Below are 23,123 nucleotides of genomic sequence, written 5' to 3'. Positions count from 1 at the left end.
GGAAGTTAACTCTTATTTTCCTGTTGCCTTAGAATTTCAGATTTCCTAAATGCTTGAATTTCAGGTGCTAAATTATTTACTTATTGCATTATTTACAATAACAAATTGTAAAAAAAAAGCTTTGCTGCATGTGGCTTATTTCATCCTTCTGGGTGCTTCTAAGGTCATGATCCTGGGTCAGCAGGGGTTAGAAAGGATTTATGTAAAAAGGGTTATCAGAAACCTGGGACATTTCTTCTCTTTTCAGCCAAGCCAAATGAAGGGGAGAATTCAGAGAACCATCTGAAAAATTAAACTAATGTCACCAGAGTTTGGGAGCCATAGGGAATAGATGTGACTCATATCTTAAAAAGTCTAAAGGCAAGGTGTGGCTAGTGCAGCCTCTGATGGCAGAACAGACAGGATGAATGTGAATTTTATTTTATGTCCATTAACAGGAGAGGTCAGGGGACTGACTCTCATAGTCTAATGTGGCTCGCATTCGAGGAGCCACTATTAGTTATCTCAGAAGACAGTTTACCCAAAAAGGCATTTACTAGGAGGAAACAGAATGTCTGGGAATGGTAGGCTGTGGAAAACTAGGGACTGAGAGATATCATAACTGTTTGCTGGAGGGGGCCTGAAGCACATAAAAGACCTCTAAGCTGAGGTCCCAATTTGAAAAATCTCAAGAGGAGAAGAGAAGTCTCCCTTGGATGTCTGCCACATGAGTGGGCATCACTGCCCATGAAAAACCCGTCAAGTAAGAGGATGCCTCTCATAGCTACAGGCTGCCTTAATGCAGACAGAGGCAAGGCCATCCCCGAGTCATGTAGTCTGAGCTGCTTGTTTTCAAGGAAGATTTGCCTGCAGGGATTTTAAAAATCATGGAAGCCAAAAGAGGGGAAAGGTAAAATAAATTAACAATATCAGAAATAGAAAATAATAATGTATTTGATGAGTAGCATTTACCCTTCATTTTAAATATATTTCTTAACGGTGTTTGAGAAAAGTAGGCCTCGTTCTCTGAATTTCTCTCTCCCTTCATCCCCTCCTGCCTCCTCTCATTTACACAGTTTCAAGTGAAAAAATACATTCTGTTCAAGGTACATCATGACTTTCAATTCTTGAAAGGCTCATCTTTGTTAATTTTCAAACACTGAGGTCTGTTCGGATTTTAGTCGTTCTTATTGATTTCTAGCTTAATTTCTAGGAGGTCAGAAAACACATTCACTATGAATTCAGAACTTTGAAATGCATTGGCACTGCTTTATGGCACAGCAGTATATGTATGATTAACCTTCATAAATTATCCATGTGAGTGTGAAATAAAGATGTTCTGTCCGAAATTTATAGATGCAGCATTCTAGAGGTCTCCTTTATTAAAACTGTTCTTTTTTTTATTAAAACTGTTCTATCCTTATTTTTGTCTGACTTTTCTATCAATTACTGAAGAGTATGTTAATATTTCCCAGTATAATTAATAATATTTATATCTTTTCTAGTAATATTTACTTTTTTCATATTGGGATCATATAATTAGACATAGTAATTCAAAATAGTTTTCCTGATGAAATACACTTTTTATCATTATAGGATGACCTTTTACATATCTATAAATGCTTTCTGTCCAAAGATCATTTTACAGTTGTTAATGCGGATATATACGTGTCATATCTCTATTATGTCTTTTACTTTTAAGTGTATAAGATGAACTTATTATAAAAAGTTAGATTTTTAAAATCAAGTCTGATGATCTTTGTCTTTTGATCAGATCACTTAGAACTATTACAGACAATGAAATTATCAAAATATTTGGTTACAACTTTATGATACCATCTGTAATTTCCAGGTGCCTTTTTCAGTTTTATACTTCTTTTTTTTCATTTCTTAACTTATTTTACAGTGTTTCAGTGATTACATTTTTAAGCCAGTTATTTGCATTACACATTACATTTTTATTATCTCATGGCTATATATAAAATTATAACCTGCATAGTTATCAAATCTGAGTTTCTTGAAAATATTGTTTTATATCTAACTAAATTTTCCTTCAAAAAGGAAGGCTATGAAAAATCAGTTTTGAACATCCAATACTAAGTAGTTTTGTACTAATGAGCTCTTCTTTAATGATCTTGTTAATATCAAACTTCATTTACCCTAGAGGTGAACAGGAAAGTTAGGTATAGAAATATAAGAACAATCCACACATAGTACATGCTCTGACAAAGTAGAAATAACACAGTTTAAAAGGGGATGGAGGGGGCACCTGGGTGGCTCATCAGTTAAGCATCAGACTCTTGATTTCAGCTCAGGTCATGATCTAAGGGACCTGGGATAGAGCCCTGAGTCAGGCTCTGTGCTCAGTGGGGAGTCTGCTTGAGATCCTTTCTCTCCCTCTCCCTTTGCCCCTCCCTCTGCTTGAGCACACACATGCATGCTCTCGCTCTCTCTAAAATAAATAAATACATATTTTTAAAGAAAGGGGGAGAGAGAGGAAAGTGAAGGGAAATATAAAATTACATTGTTGATTATCATACAAATGAGGAACAGGAGCAATGTATAAGATTTAAGTGGACACACCATCAGTAAGATTCTAGGTCGGGCAGGCTGGGATTGAGGAAATTATATAACAATAATAGCCTAAGTGTACTCACTGGAACAACAATAAAATCCTAAATGCCAAAAGAAATAGAAAACAACGGAAAATTGCAATTCAAAGAAAGCAGATCAAATGATAAAGACAAATAAAATAATCTGACAAGACAGAAACCAAAGACATCCATTTTATCAGAACTTTCAACTGTACTTATTTCACTTTTTAAAAGAGAAAAGATGTAGGGGTGCCTGGGTGGCTCAGTTCGGGTTAACGTCCAAATCTTGGTTTCCACTCCGGTCATGATCTCATGGGTGAGCTCTAGCCCCACATCAGACTCTGTGCTTGAAGATTCTCTCCCTCTGTCCCTCCCCCACTCAAATAAATAAATAAATCTATAAAAGAGAAAAGATGTTCTGATGGCACAGAAAGCAAAATCCAGCCCTTTGCTATGTAAAAGGGATACACCTCAAACAAAGGCATTAACAAAGGCTAAAATTACAAGATGAGAAAGAAATATCAGGCAAATGCAACACCTGCAACAAAAAAGCAGGGTGACAGACATAATTATCTGACAATTATCTGAATTTAAGCACAGCAAAGCATCATTAAAGAAAACAAAGAAGTAATTTATAAATGAAAGACTAAAATTTACAAGGAAGACGTGAGTCAAGATAAGGAAGGATTTTAGAATACCTTTATTTGGGCAGCCTGGGTGGCTCAGCCACTTAGCTCCGCCTTCAGCTCAGGGTGTGATCTGGGATCCAGTCCCACGTTGGGCTCCCTGCATGGAGCCTGCTTCTCCCTCTGCCTGTGTCTCTGCCTCTCCCTCTTTCTCGCTCTGTGTCTCTCATGAATAAATAAATAAAATCTTAAATAAATAGAATACCTTTATTTATGCTAAATAAATAAATAGCCTAAGGAATCCTAAATGATTTTAATTTAAAGGAAGACATTAAAGAGACATAACAGATATCCTACTTTGTGCACTAATGATATAAAATAAAGCTTCCTTTTAAAAGCCCATGGAACATTCACGAAAATAGACTATTTATGCAAAAAAGAAACCTTAATACACTTCCAAAAGCAGTTGGAACTTCTAAGTGTGTGAAGAGTTAACTCTCTAGAAGTAAATATTTGATCAACAGGAGCTACAGAAGAGCCAGTACATAAATCCTCACTTTAGAAGACAGTTTTGTCCGATATTTCTAGTGTTCTGTCAAAAAAAGAAATACATATGTATGTATGAGCTGTGAAAATCAAATTGCATAATTTTAGTCATTCCACATAGGAGTTAAGTAAACTGGTCTTACATTTGGGTTTAAAATGGTGATTGCACAATATAGAGATGAATGGAAAAATTCATCCCCAAATTTAAATTTTTTAAGTCTTCTTTATTTTGGATGACATTAAATAGCAAATAAACACCATCACAAGTAGAGAGCTAGACTCTAGACAAAAGGAAAAAGCAATGTATTTTAATATCTTTAGTGATAGTCTTTCCCTGCTGTTTGAATAAGGTGCCCTAAGTTTTCATTTGACATGGGGCATTGCAAATTTCACAGCTGGCCCTAACTACAGTATATCTGTTCTTCATCTTTTATTTTTCTAAGATTTATTTATTATTTGAGAGAGATAATAAGAGAGAGAGAGAGAGAGAGAGAGAACATGAGTGTGGGGAGGGGGGCAGAGAGTCTCACTCTTCCCTGTGGGTGTGGAGTCTGATGCGGGGCTCCTTCTTACCACCCTGAGATCATGACCTGAGCGAAATCAAGTCAGTCCTTTAAGCCACTGAGCTACCCAGGTGCCCCCTTATCTGTTCTTTATACACAAACATTTTACTGAGGTGTAAGGATTTTTTGGAACCTCTTTCCCTACCACCAAGAACCAATTTTTGGCCCCTTGGGAGTGTTATCACACCCACTGAAAATGTCTGTTTTAACACTTCCATCGATATCTGCAGGCATTTGACAAAATCTGAAAACATTTTGAGGACTGTGGGATACGGGGTCTGCGCTGACACTGACATCTGAGACAGGAAATGCCACTTTTGTCCTTTAAGCAGTGAGCAGGAGCTTATGGAAGGGAAGTTATATGCCAGCATGGCCAGCCTGGTAATGCATCATCACATTGCATTTGCTTCCTACACTTCGCTGCCTCCATTCACCTAACCCTCGCTCACACTACACAGGGATTACAAATTATAGTAGTTTTAGAACATAAGTTTTGCTTCAAACTCTGTTTTCTAGGGGACTCTGATATAGGTTATTTAGTTTCTTGTTTGTCTTCTGTAGAGCTTGAAATTTCACTGGTGACACATTAGTTTCCAACTTCACTGCATACTGTCTCATGCTTTTCAGCTTTTGTGACCAGTAGTGTCACCTCTGGGAAGGAAGGTGCTGTGAACTAGCTCCTCTTTTTGGTGTTTAGGAAATGAGGTGACTGAAAAGCTCCAGTACAGATGGGCTGTTTGTTTCAAACCATGGAGGACTGTAGAAGAGTATATTCTCGGGTGTGGGCCAGCTCACCTACACGTCTCATGGTGATGCAGAATCCAGGGAGGGCCTGATGTTTCCCTGCCAAACTGGCTGTGTGGTCTGGCTTGTTGTTTTCTTAATCGGTAATTAGGCAATGATATGGGCAAGGCGGAACAGAACATTGGAGAGGAAAGGAAAGTGTTTTTATCCCCTTTTCCACCACTTATTTTTTTGATAGTCTGCTTCCTTAGGGGATTCCCCTCCCCACCCCTGACCCATCTTTTTTTTTTTTTTTTTTTTTTTTTTAAATAACAGTTAAATGGGGAAACAAGAGATTTCCTCTTCTGTAGCATCATCAGGATTGCGCTATAGAGGAGAGCCCACAATAGTTTTTCAAAATGAGAAGCTATTGAATTTTGAAATTGTAAATATTAAAAGCAAAGGGGCAAGGCAAGATAATTTGTAAGGCTATGCTGTTGTCCACTTCACGTTTTGCTTTAAAAAAAAGGATTCATATCAAAATGAGCTTACTTTTTACTTAGTTTCCAAATTAGATGCTACATGGTTAATCATTAACATATTCGTTCTGTTATTATGACATTATAATATAACAGAATGGCAACTAAAGGAAGGAGGATTGCTTGATGAGTGCTTAGAAAGTGAATACTTGCTATTTCAATATAATATTTATTGTCTCAGGAAAGTGAAATGCCAGAGGTTAAGTGCAATTCTATTTCAATGTAAAATAACTAATTAAGAAGTAAAATTAATTGTATAATAGTGATGATTAAGAGCAGAAAACCAAAATGCATGTATCTATTTTTAAAATGCCCCCAAACCCTAGTATTAATATCTATTATAAACTCATTGTATAGAGAGAAGCTATAATAAATCAAAGCAATCTTTATGTATAACGACAATAGTTAAACTTTTAAAAATGATATTGTAAAAAAAGCTGATATGATAAATAGGGAAGCATGAAATATTAACTATGGAATGTTTGAGACGCTCTGCTTAAAAAGGTCCTTACTATGAATTATTTTCTTCCCGAGGATAAAGTATATGTGGAAACGATGACATTCTGTCTAAGATTAACGTCCTTACAGAATCTCAGTGCCATTCCTATCAGTCAAAATCTTGTATTAGAGATTATTTTAAATCTATATACATAGACTTACCATGATGATAAAATTATTACGGTTATTATTATGATAAAGTTTCTGTTCTAAATTAACTTTTCCTTTCTATGTAGTCAGGCATTCCTTAAATACTTCCAGTAAGCACCCAACTATTATGTTATGTTGATTAGAAATTAAATTTTCCTCTTAGTACTGCCTTACAGAAGCAAATGGGAAAGGTAAGTCAGAATTGAAAAGTCACTTCCTGTATTTCAGTGATGAGTACAAAGGGATTTTGTACTTGTGTTTTTGTGATTTTATGTTGCCTATTCATTATCCTCCACAATTAACATGTGTTGTTGAGTTATGAAGTGCTGAGTCACCACATTATGTAACTAAAACAGCATCAATTCCATTTATCCAATGATTTATTAAATTGTTTTTAACAATTAGTACTGCCCTTAAAACAATGAGTTTCTTAAGTGGCTTACACCATTAAGGTCATCTTTGAAAATTATTCAGTCTGTTAGAAGAGACTACAGATACAAAAACAAGATAAGTTAAAAAATTATTAGTTACTATGGTTTGATCTATAGTTTTTGCCTTTTTCATGTTATTATGATTCAAGTGCCTCAAAAGAATGAACAAACAGAAATGTAATGCTACTTGCATAAAGTATACATTCGTGAAAGATTAATGTGCAGTTAATAGTTTCAGGGAACTTGGTACTCCTGACTTACCAGCACCAACCTTAAAGTTATCAATCTTTTCCTTATACATTGTCTCTGCTGCTGCTTCATTAATTGCACATCAACTAATTATACTATTCAATTGATACAATCCTAAATGATGTCTAATTGTTCACATCAACTTAAAAATTTCAGATAAGGGAGTATTCAGGGTAATGGAATAAATGGTTCAAACATTAAAAGCATGAAACAAGGATATTCTTTTTTTATTTCTAATGAATACAAATTGTTTAATGTAAGTTAAATACGAGGAAAACCAGTAATGTACAACTTTATGTCTCGAAAGTTCTTAGTGTTCTGGAGCATGTTTATTATTTTTGGAAATTATGTATCTACATGACCTCACTGAGTGCCCTCTATATGAGGTCTTCCCTGACTCTCTGGCCCCTTTTAAATATCTACATTATTTGTTATCTGTCAGGAGTGTTTCTGAGATATTGATGTGTATACAGATCATCCGATGATCTTATGAAAATATAGGTTTTATTTCTGTAGGTCTGTGAGAAGACCTGATATTTCTAACTACCTCCTAGGTGATGCTGAAGTGCTGGTCCATGGACCATAGTTTAAATACCAAGGTCATTCAGCATTTATAAACTGAATGACAAATTTTTCCTTTTATGTTTTTCACCTATTTTTTCATATTTATTAAAAATATCTTCCAGTTGAGATAGCAAATTTTCTCAAACTTACAAAAATTGCTTTAAAAATTTCCTGTATCAGGGATGCCTGGGTGGCGGTTGAGCATCTGCTTTCAGCTCAGGGTGTGATCCCCAGGTCCTGGGATCGAGTCCCACATTGGGCTCCCTCCATGGAGCCTGCTTCTCCCTCTGCCTATGTCTCTGCCTCTCTCTCTGTGTCTCTAATGAATGAAAAAAAATTTTTTAAACATTTCCTGTATTAGCTATGTTAAATCCTGAGCATATAATATTTGCTTAATAAAATGTTTGAACATATTCAAAGATGCCTACAAAGTTTATTCATTTCTTCACTTAACCAATCATATGTCAAGCATTGGGGTACTAGAAAGAGTGGTAGGGATCCCTGGGTGGCGCAGCGGTTTGGCGCCTGACTTTGGCCCAGGGCGCGATCCTGGAGACCCGGGATCGAATCCCACATCGGGCTCCCGGTGCATGGAGCCTGCTTCTCCCTCTGCCTGTGTCTCTGCCTCTCTCTCTCTGTGTGACTATCATAAATAAATAAAAATTAAAAAAAAATAGAAAGAGTGGTAAAGACTGATAGGGTCTTTGTCCTCAAGATTACAGGCTGCAACTTAGACTCAAGGAAGTAAGCAGGTTATTAAATGCTTTTTTTGATTGTACTAGTAACTAAAAAACTATCCCAGTGCTGAGAATGCAATAAAACAGACTTGTGCTTCTAACTTCTTTTTTTTTTTTTTTTTTAAAGCAAGCTCCACACCCAACATGGAGCCCAGTTTGAGGCTTGAACTCTGGACCTTGAGATCAACATCTGAGTTGGGATCAAGAGTCGGACATTTAACTGACTGAGTCACCCAGGCCCCCTTTTCACGTTTAGTTTTTGTATTAACACCCGACCAGCAGAAGAAGCAGAGTGATTTTTAGATTACAGGAAAATAATTTAATCTTTGTCAAAGTAAAAAGCATAAGAATAGAAGAGTAAAATACTTGGAACAGATTATAAAATGATGAAAAATTTATATAAGATCATTTACAGAGTTACATACAACATAAAAAGATAACCAGCAAGAACAAGTAAAAATAAATTTTCTAGAGGCTAAAAAGAGAAACAACTGAAGGGAAAAAATTATTTTTGAAAAGTAAATTTCTGGTTTGAAATGAATTGTAAGCTATGCTACTGTTAAAAAACTGTGATATCCAAGAGAACAGCAAATAAACAAAATCACCTTAAAAGGCTGTTATTATTATATGGAATTATATTTTACACATTACTTTCAAGTTTGCTTTTTCCATTAGCAAGAACCTCTTTCCATTTATTCCATTTACTCTATTTGTAGCATCAACTTAATGTATCTATATAATATCCAAATAAAGCATTTCTGGAGTATTTTCTACTTTTAAAATATTGCACTTGGTACTCAATTGGCAGTCATTAATGCATTCTCCCATTCTTGTATCTCTATACAATAAAATTCCTTTAAGGAGAACATTAGTTAGTTTCCTAGGGCTTCCAGAACAAGGAACCACAGACTGGATAGCTCAGACAAGTGTATTTTGCACAAACCTGGAGGCCAGAAGTTGAAGATCAAGATATTGTCAGGGTTGGATTCTTCTAAGGCCTCTCTGCTGGGCTTATAGATAGATAGCCATCTTTTCCCTGTCTTCATATGGTCTTCCTTCTGTGTATGTCTATATCCTAATCTCCTCCTTCTGTAAGGATACGAGTCATACTGGATTAGCGTCCACCCTGAAGATCTCATTTTTAACTTAACATCTCTTTAAAGACCCTACATAGAAATATAGTCTGAGGAAGTTAGGACTTCAATATGTGAATTTGGCGGGGGGGATACAATCAGTCTATAGCAATTCTGATTGAACTTTGCACATTTGATTACTGGCTAAATTTTGCCTAAATTATGCTTCAAAAATCTGGCACAAATTTTTATTCCAACCAGAAGTTGTTTCTGTTCCTCATCTCTGGTTTCTTGGTAGCCATTTATTTTTTTTCTTTTACATTAATTGAACATTTAAATTTTTATCTGCAACCAAGTGAAGTTAATTAGACTTTATGCTGGATCCACAGAACATTGTTGACCACTTCAAGTCACTGCATTAGGAAGACTAGTGTGGCAGTGTATTCAGGGTGTATTGCCTAGAGAAACTAGAAACATAGAATCTAGTTGCATACCAATTACCACCATTCATTTTTTATGTGATGATGGCCTAAAAGAGATAGTACCAGTAGGAATGTTAAGGGGCTAACGTGAAAGGTTTAGGAAAGAAGAGTAGTGCTGGGATAGACTATATGGAAATGAGAATTTTGTCTTTTAAAACAATTTTGGAACACATGATCGACATGAGTTTTAAGAGAGCCAAGGGCTTCCAATCACTAATTATAAATCACCTTACTTGATGTTCTCACATGTCCTTACAAACATTCTAGGTAGGAGTCCTAAGAAAAAGGCATCATTGGTATTCGGGGATGGGTGGGGGGGAATAAATTGGGGAAGCATGTGAAATGTGAAAGAAGCATATCAAGCAAAAGCAATCTATTGGGGATGGGAAAAGACTGGGAAGCTGTTTTATAGTATTCATCTCAGAGTGATGTTATATTTTTCAAAAAGTCGGGAATATTATCAGGAATAGTAACGGAACTATAAAACAAAAGGTGGAGAAACCATAAGACTCAGCTCTTCATGACAGTATATATAAAGAGGGATTTGAGTCCAGGTTCTGCAGTTTATTAACTGTTGAATTTAGGTAGCCTAGTTTCATTTTTTGAGCTCTAGTGTTCTCAGTTATAAAATGGATATTACAACATATACTTAAATGTGTTTTTGAATTATATTAAATATTCTTTGTGAAATATTTAAAATGTACTGCGTAAATTATAACTTTTATCAAATTATTGTTATAAACACTATCCTTTTTTTTCACTAATCATGATATATATAGCTTATTTCTTTAGCTTTCATAAAAACTCAGAGCAGATTACTCACCTTAAATCAATGTGCACTCTAGCTCCAATCACAGAGCTTTGTGCATGCTTGCATTGGAAATGATTATCTTGGAAGTACCACATGTAGGCTCAATGTAGACACATGGTATGTTTAGAATGCAGGAAATAGAGGAGAAAACCCTGTAACTAAGAACCCAGTACAACTGGAGAAATTACTTTTGAAAAGTAACTTTCCATTTTTGAAATGAATTGTAAGTTATGGTAGCGTTAACAACTATAATGACTGCTCACACACTCCAGCAATCTCTACTTGCTGCTACTGAAACATTATTCCTCAAGATCCATCATTTTGAATGTGGGATCTCATCTGAATTATATCACTCTCTAAATGACTGACGGTCATTATAGTTAGACCAGGTGTAACTGAAGATAGCAAATATTTTAATACTTGGATATTAATATTACTATAAATTTCCAGGGGTGCTTGTACATCAAAGAAAGTAATCCCAAAAGCTCATATATTTAATTCTAGGGCACTCTGAAAATGGTATGGTAAATTTTTTTCAATTCTTTAGCTTTGGAACATTTCCATAAATGTGATGAGATGTGATGTGTGGGTGCACGTGTGCACATTAAAGATACAGGTATATAGCAACTAAGATAGGGTCATTTATTTCAAGAAATGATAAGAACTTAATTAAATACAATAATAAGAAGAATTTATTAATTGTAAGTAATTTTCCATATTAATTCTTGATTAATTCTGGTATTAATTTAGACTAAAGAACAACTAACTTATTAGGAGGCAAGCTCCTCTTTATGTAAACAAGTACAAGTCATCTGGTACCACATAGAAATGTGATTTTAAATGAGAGGTCACTGAAGAAAGATTAACAATCTTTCCTATTAAGAATAATTAGAAACAATTTAATATAATGAAACAGATGAAAACAAGATAACAAAAAAAGAAGAAAAGAAAAGAAAAAAATTTCTTATGTAAAAAAGAGAAAATGAATCCACTAAACATATCACATAAAATAGATTAGGAAACAGAGTTTCAAAAATTGACACATCTGGATTCCTAGGGGTACAGAGCTGTTAAACATCTCTTTCCAGATTATTTTAAAGCAAAAATCATCTAATTTCAATTCTCCTTTGAACACCAGAATACATCAGTTAGTTAATCATTTCAGATCCTCCCCAGCATTTTATCCCTAAGAATACTAATATAATTCCCACTAAAATATAAAATCAGCAAGAAAAAGAATGCAATCATCTCCAGAAGAAGCACATGACAACAACCTCTTTCTTCATGCTCTTTTGAAAAGAAATGCAAATGGTGCTAGAAATTTTATTTTAGAGTGGTTATACTAAAAAAAAAAAACATTTTCTTCTCTTGATTACCTAGAACCAAATTTCTCAATAAATATTAATTACATTAAAACAACATATTTTGAAAAATTGTCAGGCAAGAAAGGAACTAAAAAAGTGTGCTTTTTATTGTATGGAGATATATATATATATATATATATATATATATATATATATATATATTAGGATAAAACAATAGGAAAAAATAGGATAATAAACCAGACATATTTCTTTCCCTATCATTTCATACCAAACATGATGGATTCTCAAAATTTGAATAATAACATCACTTACAACACCCAATGCTCTTCACAAGTGCCCTCCTTAATGCTCATCCCATTTACCCCATCTCCCCTACCTGTCCCCTCAACCTCCTCCCTCCAGCAATCTTCAGTTTGTTCTCTATAGTTAAGAGTCTGTTTTCTGGTTTGCCTCTCTTTTTTCCCCCTGTATGTTCATCTGTTGCATTTCTATTCCACATATGAGTGAAATCATATGTTATTTATCTTTCTATGACTGACTCATTTTGCTTAGCATAACATATTCTAGTTTCATTCAAATCACTGCAAATGGCCAGAATTTCATTCTTTTTATGGCTGAGTAATATTCCATTGTACATATATACCACATCTTCATTATCCTTTCATCAATCAATGGACATTTGGGCTTTTTCCATCATTTGGCTATTGTTGATAATGCTGCTATATACATTGGGGTGCATGTGTCCCTTCAAATTAGTATTTTTGTCTGGGTAAATGCCTAGTAGTGCAATTGCTGGATCATAGGGTAGTTCTATTTTTAACTTTTTGAGGAAACTCCATACTGTTTTGTATAATATTATTAATACCTAAGTAGGCCTTCTCAGTATTTGAGAACTTATGAGTGTAAGCTTATTTAAAATAGGAGAACTCACACTTTCCAATTTCAAAATTTACTATAAAGCAATTTTAACCAAGATAGTGATACTTGCCATTGTGGCACTGGTAATAGACTTAAATACTGATGAAGTATTTGATTAATGCTTAAAGGAGGGATCAGATAATAAATGTATATATATATGGGTTGAAAAGAATAATCTTTTCAAAAAATCATAATGGTGCAACTGGATAACCACAGGCAAAAAAAAAAAAAAAAAAAAAGAAATGGAATTGGATCCTTACCAAACATCACATACAAAAATTACTCAATGTAGATCAAAGGCCCAAATGCGAGAGTTAAAACTATACAACTCTTTTTTTTTTTTTTTTTTTTTTTTTTTTTTTAAATTTTTATTTATTTATGATAGTCACAGAGAGAGAGGGGCACAGAGACATAGGCAGAGGGAGAAGCAGGCTCCATGCACCGGGAGCCTGATGTGGGATTCGATCCCGGGTCTCCAGGATCGCGCCCTGGGCCAAAGGCAGGCGCCAAACCGCTGCGCCACCCAGGGATCCCGAAACTATACAACTCTTAAAAGAAAGTATCAAGGTAAATCTTTCTGAGCTTAGATATATAAATTAGTTATTAAATAACAACAAAAAAGGATAAATTGGACTTCATCAAAATTAAAAACATTCCGGCTTCTATGGAAACTATTATGAAAATTTAAAAATCACCCACAGAATGGGAAAGTATTTGAAATCATGTAACTGACAGAGGGCTTATACTTAGAATATAAAAGAATCCTCTTATAAGTCAAATCTAAAAAGACTGTTTAATATTAAAATGAACACAGAATCTAAATAAATATCCTTCAAAGAATACATTGAGTAGATAAAGAAATGCTTGATATCATTACTCATCAAAGAAGTGAAAATCAAATCCACAATAAGGTATCACTTCACACCCAAGAGGATAGCTGAAATAAAAGATAATAGGTAAGTGAGAATGTGGAAAAATGAGAACATTTAAGCACTGATGATTGGAATATAAAATAGTGCATCCACTTTGGAAAACAGTATGGCAGTTCCTCAAATGGTTAAACATAAAACTATCACACAACCCAATAATTCCACTCATATATATCCAAGAGAAAAACTTATGTCCACTCAAAACTATGCACATACATTTTTATAGCAGCATTATTTTTAATAGCCAACAGCTATAAAAACCCAAATACCCACTAACTGATAGGTATTAAAAAAATACAGATCCATGCAATAGAATATTATTTGGCCATAAATAAGCCATGGATTACTGTTACATGGTATAACATGGATGAACTTAGAAAACATTATACTCAATGAAAGAAGCCAGTCATGAAAGTCCACATATCACATGATTCCATTTATATGAAATACCAGAAGAGGCAAATCTGTAGAGAAAGAATGTAGATGAACGGTTGTTTAGGGTTAGGTAGTGTGATAGAATAATGGGGGAGGGTCATAGCTATATGGTATGAATTTTATTTTATTTTTTAGGTGACTAAGATATTCTAAAATTAACTGTGGTGATGCTTGTGCACATATTTGAATAAACTAACAATCACTAAATTATGTAATTTAAATGGGTAAATTATATGGCATGTGAAGTATATCTCAATAAAGCTATTACAATAGATTCAAAATGTAGTCAACTGGAAATCCAGTTCAATATATGATATAATCTGCTTTACTGGAATGTTAATGAAAATATTCCTGGCCACACACATACATAGAAAATGTTATTTTAACATTTAACAGGCATAAATGGAGAATATACTATTAATATATATCTAATCATTTATACATTTCACTTATAGAAAAAATCAGTTACACTCATTTTGAGAAGTAACATCTATTTTTGGCAATGCTTCATTGGATCACATCCACCTGACTTAATATAAAGCATTTTGCCTTCAGCATATTCTCAATGAATTTCAGCTCTGAAGTCACACACAATAAAGACAGAAAGAGAGGAATAATAATTCTGTCTCTCATATTTGAAGCTAGATTCACAAACACATTTAACCTTTTAGTCAACTTCCATATTATTTTTTTAATGGAAATCTATTTAGAGTTTTGGTATTCTTAAGAGCTAAGTTTTTTAGCTTAAGGCTTTATTTTATTTTTTAAGAAATTTATTTATTTAAGAGAGAAAGAGTGAGCACACCAAGGGAGAGGGAGAAGCAGACTCCCTGCTGAGCAGGAAGCATGATGTGTGACTCAATCGCAGGTCCCTGGGATCATGACCTGAGCCAAAAGCAGATGCTTAACCAACTGAGCCACCCAGGAGCCTCTAGCATAAGGCTTTAAAAATAGTAACAGGTAATCATTATTGAGTGACTAGTGGTTTAGTATTAAAAAATAAACTTAAAAAAAAGGATAAATTTCAGCACATTAAAATTCTGAGCAAATACCGATTCCAACCTGACAAGGCCAAACTCGAGGTGGTAAGGAGCATACACTGCTAGAAGCTAGCCAGAGTTTTTATAGAGAAGAATCAGAAGCAAAGCAAAGCAATTATTTGATTGGCTATAGCTTAAGTGTTTGTTTTATTTGAGGGAATCTAACTGGCTGTGGATTGCTGTTGTTAAGTTTCATTTTCTGATTCTATTACAGTACCTCTAGCTTAGGTTGAGTTTGGGTTTGGTTACATAGGCTACCAAGGCATGAGAGCCACCTTGGTCTAATGCCCTCTTTGTTTAGTTATTACAACATTACCAAGCACTATGAAATCCCTTTTGCATGGATCTTCTGTTTTCTACTCTGACAGTTACAGATTTTATGGTTTAATTTCAGGGAGCTTCCAGTTATATGCTTTGTCATATAGGAAATATCCACTTTAATTTATTAAGACTTAATGCAATAAAGAAGTTAATTTAGCAAAGACTTAATGAATAAGATGTGTAGATTCAAATTACACCACTGGGTCGTATTACTGTTGATACAAATTCATACCTTCAGCTGCCTCTTATTACCCACTGTGTATTTCACTCCTACCTTTAAATACGGATGCCACAATTTGCAGTACATAATCTCCTCTAGCTCCTCATGTTACCATCTGTACATAAGACTGTGAACTGAGTTGTAAGTTGTCTATGGTAATTTAGACAACCCATTCACAGACAACTTGTAATAATACTCCTGGAATTGATTGTTCCAACTCCCTTCTCTGCACTCCTAACTGGTTGTCTGCAATCTAGATGAGAATAAAGAAGCAAAGCTTGTCCTTAAGGAAATAAAGATGAAGAATAGAGTCATTGCCCACAATTTACATATGCTGAAAAGAAGCATTTTGAACCACACCATCTGATTTAATGTTCCTTCTTGGAATGGGGCAAATAAGAAATTATGGAAGCTGGAATATGTCTTTGGCTTATATTTTTTTGTTTATATAGGATTTTTCACGTAATACTGACTAATATTTATTGAACAATATGTGCCCTTCACTATTATAAGCAACTTATATATATATTATCACGTATTAATCCTTACAAATAAATAGGTACTCATATATTAATTTTATATTGAGAAGTAAAGCAACTTGCCTAAGGCCACCCAGCTGGTGAATATCAAAACTAGCTGGCTGACTGAATAGAGTCTAAATGGTAGTCATAAGGCTGTACCATTTCCGGACATGAATATAGCATCATTTGGTATTCTAGAAAGCAAGAGAACATCCAGGGCAACATTATATTTCCTGTTTGAAGCTCAGAAATTATACCTGAAGGAAAGCATCCATCATAGGAAGAAAATAAGCTATTTGTAGTAGATTGAAAAATGTTGCACAAGTCAAATGTTAGGTTGTTTTCATGAAAGACAACTCCAGAACTAAAAAGGACCACACTCATGTACTCTAAGCATTCTGTGTCTAACATACATATGGAAATTAACAAATATTAATGCTTTCAAATTTATTGCCAGTGATCTAGCATAAAACTTAAGCTATCCTTAAATGATAGCTATGTACCTTTTCGTTAGAAATAAACAGTTGAAAAATAATTTAGGAGGCACAGTTCTTTCATAAAACTGTGCAGAACTTATAAAGTCACAGAAGGTAAGAAAATTAAAAAGCAAAAATTAAAAGTGCTTGAAGAATTTAATTATATCCTATATTTCTATTAACAGAATAAGAAAGGTTTCCCTAAGTTTGATATGGCAGCAGTTAATAGTCATACTTGGTATATACATAATGTTATGATTTTTTCTTTTTAAATATAAAATCTGATTCCTTTTAAAGAGAAATTTTGTTCTTACTTATGAGGCTATTAATCAAGATATGAAGTAAACTAAAATTAAAAAATGATTATTTTAGGAGGGAGTATTAGTCTCCCTCTCATCTAGTCTCTCATCTAGAAGACTAATCTTAAGCAAGGGAAATGAGATTTGGGAGCTGTGTTCTGTTATAACATGCTTGAGAAAATATTTATTATTTGTTGTTAATATTCTGAACATGTCTCAGACTGGTTTGTCAGAACTAATATATGCTTTTTGTAGAAAATGAATGTTTTTCAGTGTAAAGCCTCTCATCCAAAATTGTGTTAGGAAAGAAAAAAATGTAAATAATATCTATGATAAATGTTTTGTAAAATCAAGTAGATGTCATTTGGAAGACTACTTAATATAACTGACTTTCTTATTTAAATGCAATTCTTTATTCTTATTTCTAAGACATACATAATATTAGATTGCTTTGAAATTATTGCTATTATTCATTGGAAATATATGATGACATCCATTTCAGAATATTTGTATTTTAAGAGCCTGAACAGAAGATATAAATGGAATAAACTACCCATAAAATCATAAACACAGACTTTAAAATACCATTTCCTTAATAAGAGATTACTAGGATAGACAATAATTTGTGATCACTTAAACTGAGGATGGCTCTTTCTATTAATCAAAGGTGGAAATTTAGGAGGAGGTGTGGCAGTAAAAAGTTTTGGATATGTTAATTTTGAAATGTCTATGAAACATAAAAATAAGAATGTTCAGTAGGTAAATGAAAACATAGGTCTAGAACTCATGGGTATGGTTTGAACAATGGCGAGATTTTAGACCTATCAAAGTGTAGATATTAAAATGTAGACTGGTTGTCTATTTCAGGTTTGGTAATTTACAAAACGAGTCCTACACAAAACCCAAGAGAGCAAGAGCAGAGCACAGTGGATTGAATGATTACCAATGGAAACTGGATGGACAGGTCAATATGTGAAGTCAGCAGGAAGAAAATGCACTGAGAAAAAGGGATAGGCATTAGATTGAGGAAAAGGGATAGATTAGGAGACCACGGAGCTCAATGACATGGAAGAGTAGCTACACAAATATACAGAAAGGAGAGTTCAGAGTGGTTCCCAAGGTTCAGACTGCGCCATGTTGTTCCAAATATACTGATGACATTCAGTCAAGGACCTTAGAGTCTAAGATATTGGAAATACCATCTGTTTGGGACTTATCTGACAATAAAGAGGCAGATATTAGGGTTAAAAGGAACACTTTGTGGCTTTCTTGTTTGGTTGTTTTTTAAAAGTTTTACTTATTTAAGTAATGTCTACACCCCATGTGGAGCTCGAACTCATGATCCGGAGATCAAGAGTCACATGCTCTTTCGAACTGAGCCAGCCAGGTGCTCTGGAACACTTTAATTAGGAATCACAGTTCGGGTGAATTGGAGTCAGGGTATGAAAATGAGAAAATTTCTTATTTGCAAAATCTATAATTATAGTTCCAATCTTTACTAGCCACTCAATTAGTTAATAAACTAGCAAGTATTATTTTTCTGCTCAGTCATATAAATGCAAAGATTTGGAATATAAGTTCAACAAGAGTGAGAACACTTTTGAATGGCTTTCTCTAAAATTCCTTTATAATCTAAACCTGTAATAGCAAGAGTAGGATGTGCTACGCAAAACTGCTAAATTTAAATAGAGAAATGGGGCACCTGAGTTGGTTAATTGTCTGACTTTACCTAGGTAATGATATCAAGGTCCTGGAATCGAGCCCCAGATCGGGCTCTACTCAGGGGGAGTCGGCCTCTCTCTCTCCTTCTCCCTCTGCCCTTCCCCCTGCTTGTGCTCTCTCTCTCTCTCTCTCTCTCAAAAGAAAAAATTTATACAATAATAAATAATTAAATAATGAAATGATACCTGAAATAAACTTCCCAGCTACCTTCAGTATTGCCTCCTAATTCTACTGATTAAACACATCTTGATTGAAGTAAATTTCAATACATTTGCTATGCTTCTTAAGTTTACAGGTAAACTATCCCATGCCTTATAAAAAATATTCTGAAAAATTATAGAAACTTTGAGAATCTCTTACTGACTCAAAGTGAAAGGGCCTGAGTCTTCATTTCAAAAGCATGTTGAGCAGAAAAAAGAGCCAACTAAGGAAAAATATTATTTAAATAAACCTTATTTGAGCCATTATATATTTCTTACCATCAGTTAAACATAAAAAATGTAACCACAATAGAACTCATCAGAAGTAAGTGTCAGTTTAACAAAGAGGTATACTACCCTATATTCTTCAGCGAATTGCTCACAACCCACCTGTTCAGTTCACCGTATGGATGTTGACTTCATAAATACACTGGGAATTGCTGTACTTTTCAAACATTAGATGTGTAAGTTTGATAGATGAGAAAAGGAGGAAAAAGAGATGTTCCATATGTTTTTGCAACTGCTAATAAGGAAGAAGGAAGACCTGAACCACCCAAAAGATGAAATGGGTTGCCATTTATCTTTAATTTATTCTATCTACCAATGTTAACTTCAATTGCCCAAGATATAGAGGCTGTCTCCTCAGTCATAGTCTAGTAGACTACCACCAATGTTGGTAAATCATTTTGTTACTTCGTATCAATGAGAAAAATTCTTCATCTTAAGTATCTTAGTCTAATTTCTGCTGTAGGAAATACTTGTAATGTACTATTTGGGGGATAATATATATTTCATATATATATTTCCCTATAGAATTGAATTTTTAATGGAACAAAATTATTCAGTGCCATCTCAAATCTGGTCTCATAAAATTTGTTGTGAAATAAAGCCCGAAGAAGATTATATAAAACTATCACTGGATAGTGGTATCAGTTCTAGAGTTTCTAATAAGCTAAATTCCTGAACTAACTAGGTTGAAAAGATTGGGAACAAAATTTAAATTCTTAGGTGTAAAATAGGATCCAGAGTCCTGTTTATAGATTTGTGGAGATAACATTGAGCTTATTTCCTGTTTTATTGGATGCTGAGTACAAATAGGAGAAATATAAGTTGTTTGGAAAGCTTTCTCCTAAGGGGAGAGCTGTGGACAAAACAAGAGAACAGCTGTATTTAAGAGGACCTGTAAAGTCCTTTCGGGTGTAATTCACTTTCAAGTAACCCCAAGACATAGAATATGTATATTAATATTACCCTGTGAGTGTCAGCATGGCAAGGGCAAAGAAGGTTGATAAACATGTATGATTTATATGAAAAGAGACAGCTATCCAGGTCAATTATACTGTTTGAGGCAACCTGCTCTCTAAACAGTTTTAGCCAGATGTCCCAGACATGAACATTCTACTTGTCACACTGCATTCAGTAATACTTAAAGCCATAATTCCAATGACTGATTATATTATATATATTATCTCTGCCTCATGATTTTCAAATTGCTATGTCAGTAAACATAAGATAGAGAAAAACAAACATTTCCATCATTTTAGCAAATAACTAATTTTCAAAATGTACTGTTTAATATTTTAGAACATATATGATCTCATGGCTATATAGAGAAGCTCTGCTATTCTCTTGTCAAAATATTTTCTCTTGGTATGATTTCTTAGCTAGGTTTAGGGGTTCTTTTGTTGCTTTTTTCCCCTCACATACTCAATGTCAAAAGTGACCCATGTTTCCAGTGAATCACTATTTTCAAGGCCGACTGAGCATTTATTTATTCTAGTGAAGAGGAAACAAAATTTTGATAGTTTTTCTTCAGGCTTGATACTTTGAGTTTCCTTTCTCCCTCAAGTGAGCTAAATTGGTAGTTGGGAAAAGATCTATTTGAAGCATTTTATAAAATAAAAGCATTTCTGGGAGATTTATTTACTTAGAAATATTTAGTGCTAAAGGGAATCATCCTTTAGTCTTGTGTACTAAGCACTTAGCTCATATGTTACTGCATAAGCACTGAAAAAGGTAGTTCCTGAAGAAACCTTCAAGAATCTACCATCTAACAGAAGAGGTAATTAATCTTGATAAAGTACTTATTGTATGGCAGGCACTCTATATATATCCATCAAAAAAATATATATATAGTGCTTAATCATCTATATATAGTGTTATATCCATCTATAACACTAGAGTAGTTTAATCATACAATGAAAATTAAACATAATTATATTAAGATATAATAGTAATATAAAGACATTTTGAAATAATTAATACTGAAATTAGTTCTTCAGCATAAATATTGGGAGACATAGAGCTACAGAAATGGTAAATATGCATGTGTAAACAAATATAAGGGAAGGGAGAAGAAATGTGTGGGAAATATCAGAAAGGGAGACAGAACGTAAAGACTGCTAACTCTGGGAAACGAACTAGGGGTGGTAGAAGGGGAGGAGGGCAGGGGGTGGGAGTGAATGGGTGACGGGCACTGGGGGTTATTCTGTATGTTGGTAAATTGAACACCAATAAAAAATAAATTAAAAAAATAAAAAAATGAAGATTATAGTACATTTTGTGATTTAAAATGTAAGAATTAAGGGCAGCTTGGGTGGCTCAGTGGTCTAGCACTGCCTTCAGCCCAGGGTGTGATCCTGGAGATCCGGGATCGAGTCCCACATCAGGCTCCCTGCATGGAGTCTGCTTCTCCTTCTGCCTGTGTCTCTGCCTCTCTCTTTCCCTCTCTCTCTCTGTGCGTCTCTCATGAATACATAATAAAATCTTTAAAAAAAAAGTAAGAAAATAAATGATAAAGATAAAACATTATTCAAGATAAGAGCAAATAAAATGAAATGTTTCTAAGATTCCAGCATTATTGATTAAGTGGAAAAACTAATAACTAGCACTCAACTTTCTTCCCCAGCGTTATTGAGACAATTAGCATATAATATTGTTTAAGTTTATGGTATACAATATGATGATTTGACATACATATATACACATATAGTGAAATGATTACTACAATAAGGTTAGTTAACACATCCGTCTCACGTAACATCTCATATGTTATGTAACATAACACATCTCATGTAGTTACTTCTTTTGTGTGTGTGTGTGTGTGTGTGTGTGTGTGTGTGTGGTAAATTTAAGAATTCCTATTCTCCTAGCTAATTTTAACGATATCATACAATATTGTTAACTTAGTTACTGCACCATTCATTAGATCTTCAGAAATTGATCATCTTATAACTGCTGTTTGAAATCTTTGGCCAATATCTAATCATTTCCCCCCAAACTTCAGCCCCTGGCAACCACTAATCTGCATTTGTTTTTCTGTGTCTGAATTATTCCCCTTAATGTAATGCCCTCAAGGTTCATCTGTGTTGTCCCATAGGGCAGAATCAAGATCAGTTGACTGTATCCATATACATTCACTGCTGGGCTCCCTGTTCTGTTCCATTGGGTTAGATGTCTGTTCTTAGGCCAGACCATCAAAGATGAACATATTTGTTCATCTTTCTCAAAATAACTATGGCTTTAGGGTTTTCCGTGCTTCTATATGAATTTTAGGATTGTTTTTTCTATTTCTGTTAAAAATGTCCTTTTTTCTTTTTTAGGGATTGCACTGAATCTATGCATAGATTTGGGTAGTATGGAAATTTTTAATAATATTAGTTTAATAATATTAATTTCTTTGACCCATGAACACAGATGTCTTTTAACTTATTTTTATCATCTTCGATTTCTTTTATCAATGTCTTATAGTTTTCAGTGTACAGATCTTTCATTTCCTTAATTATATTTATTCTTAAGCATTTTATTTGTTTTGATGCTGTTGTAGATGGAATGATTTTATTTTTTAGTTTGTTATTAGTATATATAAATTCAACTGATTTTTGTATGTTGATTTGGTATCATGCCACTTTACTGATCTTTTTTTTCAGTTCTAACAGGTGTTTTTGGTGGGTGTCATACGTATCTTCTGTAAATAGAGATAATTTATATCTTCCTTTCTGATGTAGAGTCTTTTATTTGTTTTTCTTGTCTAATTGTACCAGCTAGGAATTCCAGTACTAGGCTGAACAGAAGTGGTGAGAGTGGGCATCCTTGACTTGTTCCTGGCCTAACAGGAAATGATTTCAACTTTTCACTACTGATTTTGATGTT

General features: G+C 34.1%; 1 long non-coding RNA gene across 3 annotated transcripts in view; it reads right to left on the bottom strand.

Annotated features, from left to right (window-relative positions):
- LOC140600277 (uncharacterized) overlaps nt 1-23,123 on the bottom strand; it is a 70,119-nt gene that overhangs the window by 39,803 nt on the left and 7,193 nt on the right. For all 3 annotated transcript variants that reach the window (XR_012003512.1, XR_012003513.1, XR_012003511.1), the window contains 2 exons: nt 9,143-9,288; nt 3,272-3,416 (listed from right to left, as the gene is read on the bottom strand). This is a non-coding gene — a long non-coding RNA (uncharacterized lncRNA). The remainder of the gene's footprint in view (nt 1-3,271; nt 3,417-9,142; nt 9,289-23,123) is intronic.

This window comes from Canis lupus, chromosome 11 (genome assembly GCF_048164855.1).
Source record: "Canis lupus baileyi chromosome 11, mCanLup2.hap1, whole genome shotgun sequence".
NCBI classification, from domain to species: Eukaryota; Metazoa; Chordata; class Mammalia; order Carnivora; family Canidae; genus Canis; species Canis lupus.
This window is presented reverse-complemented; position numbering and strand designations above follow the sequence as displayed.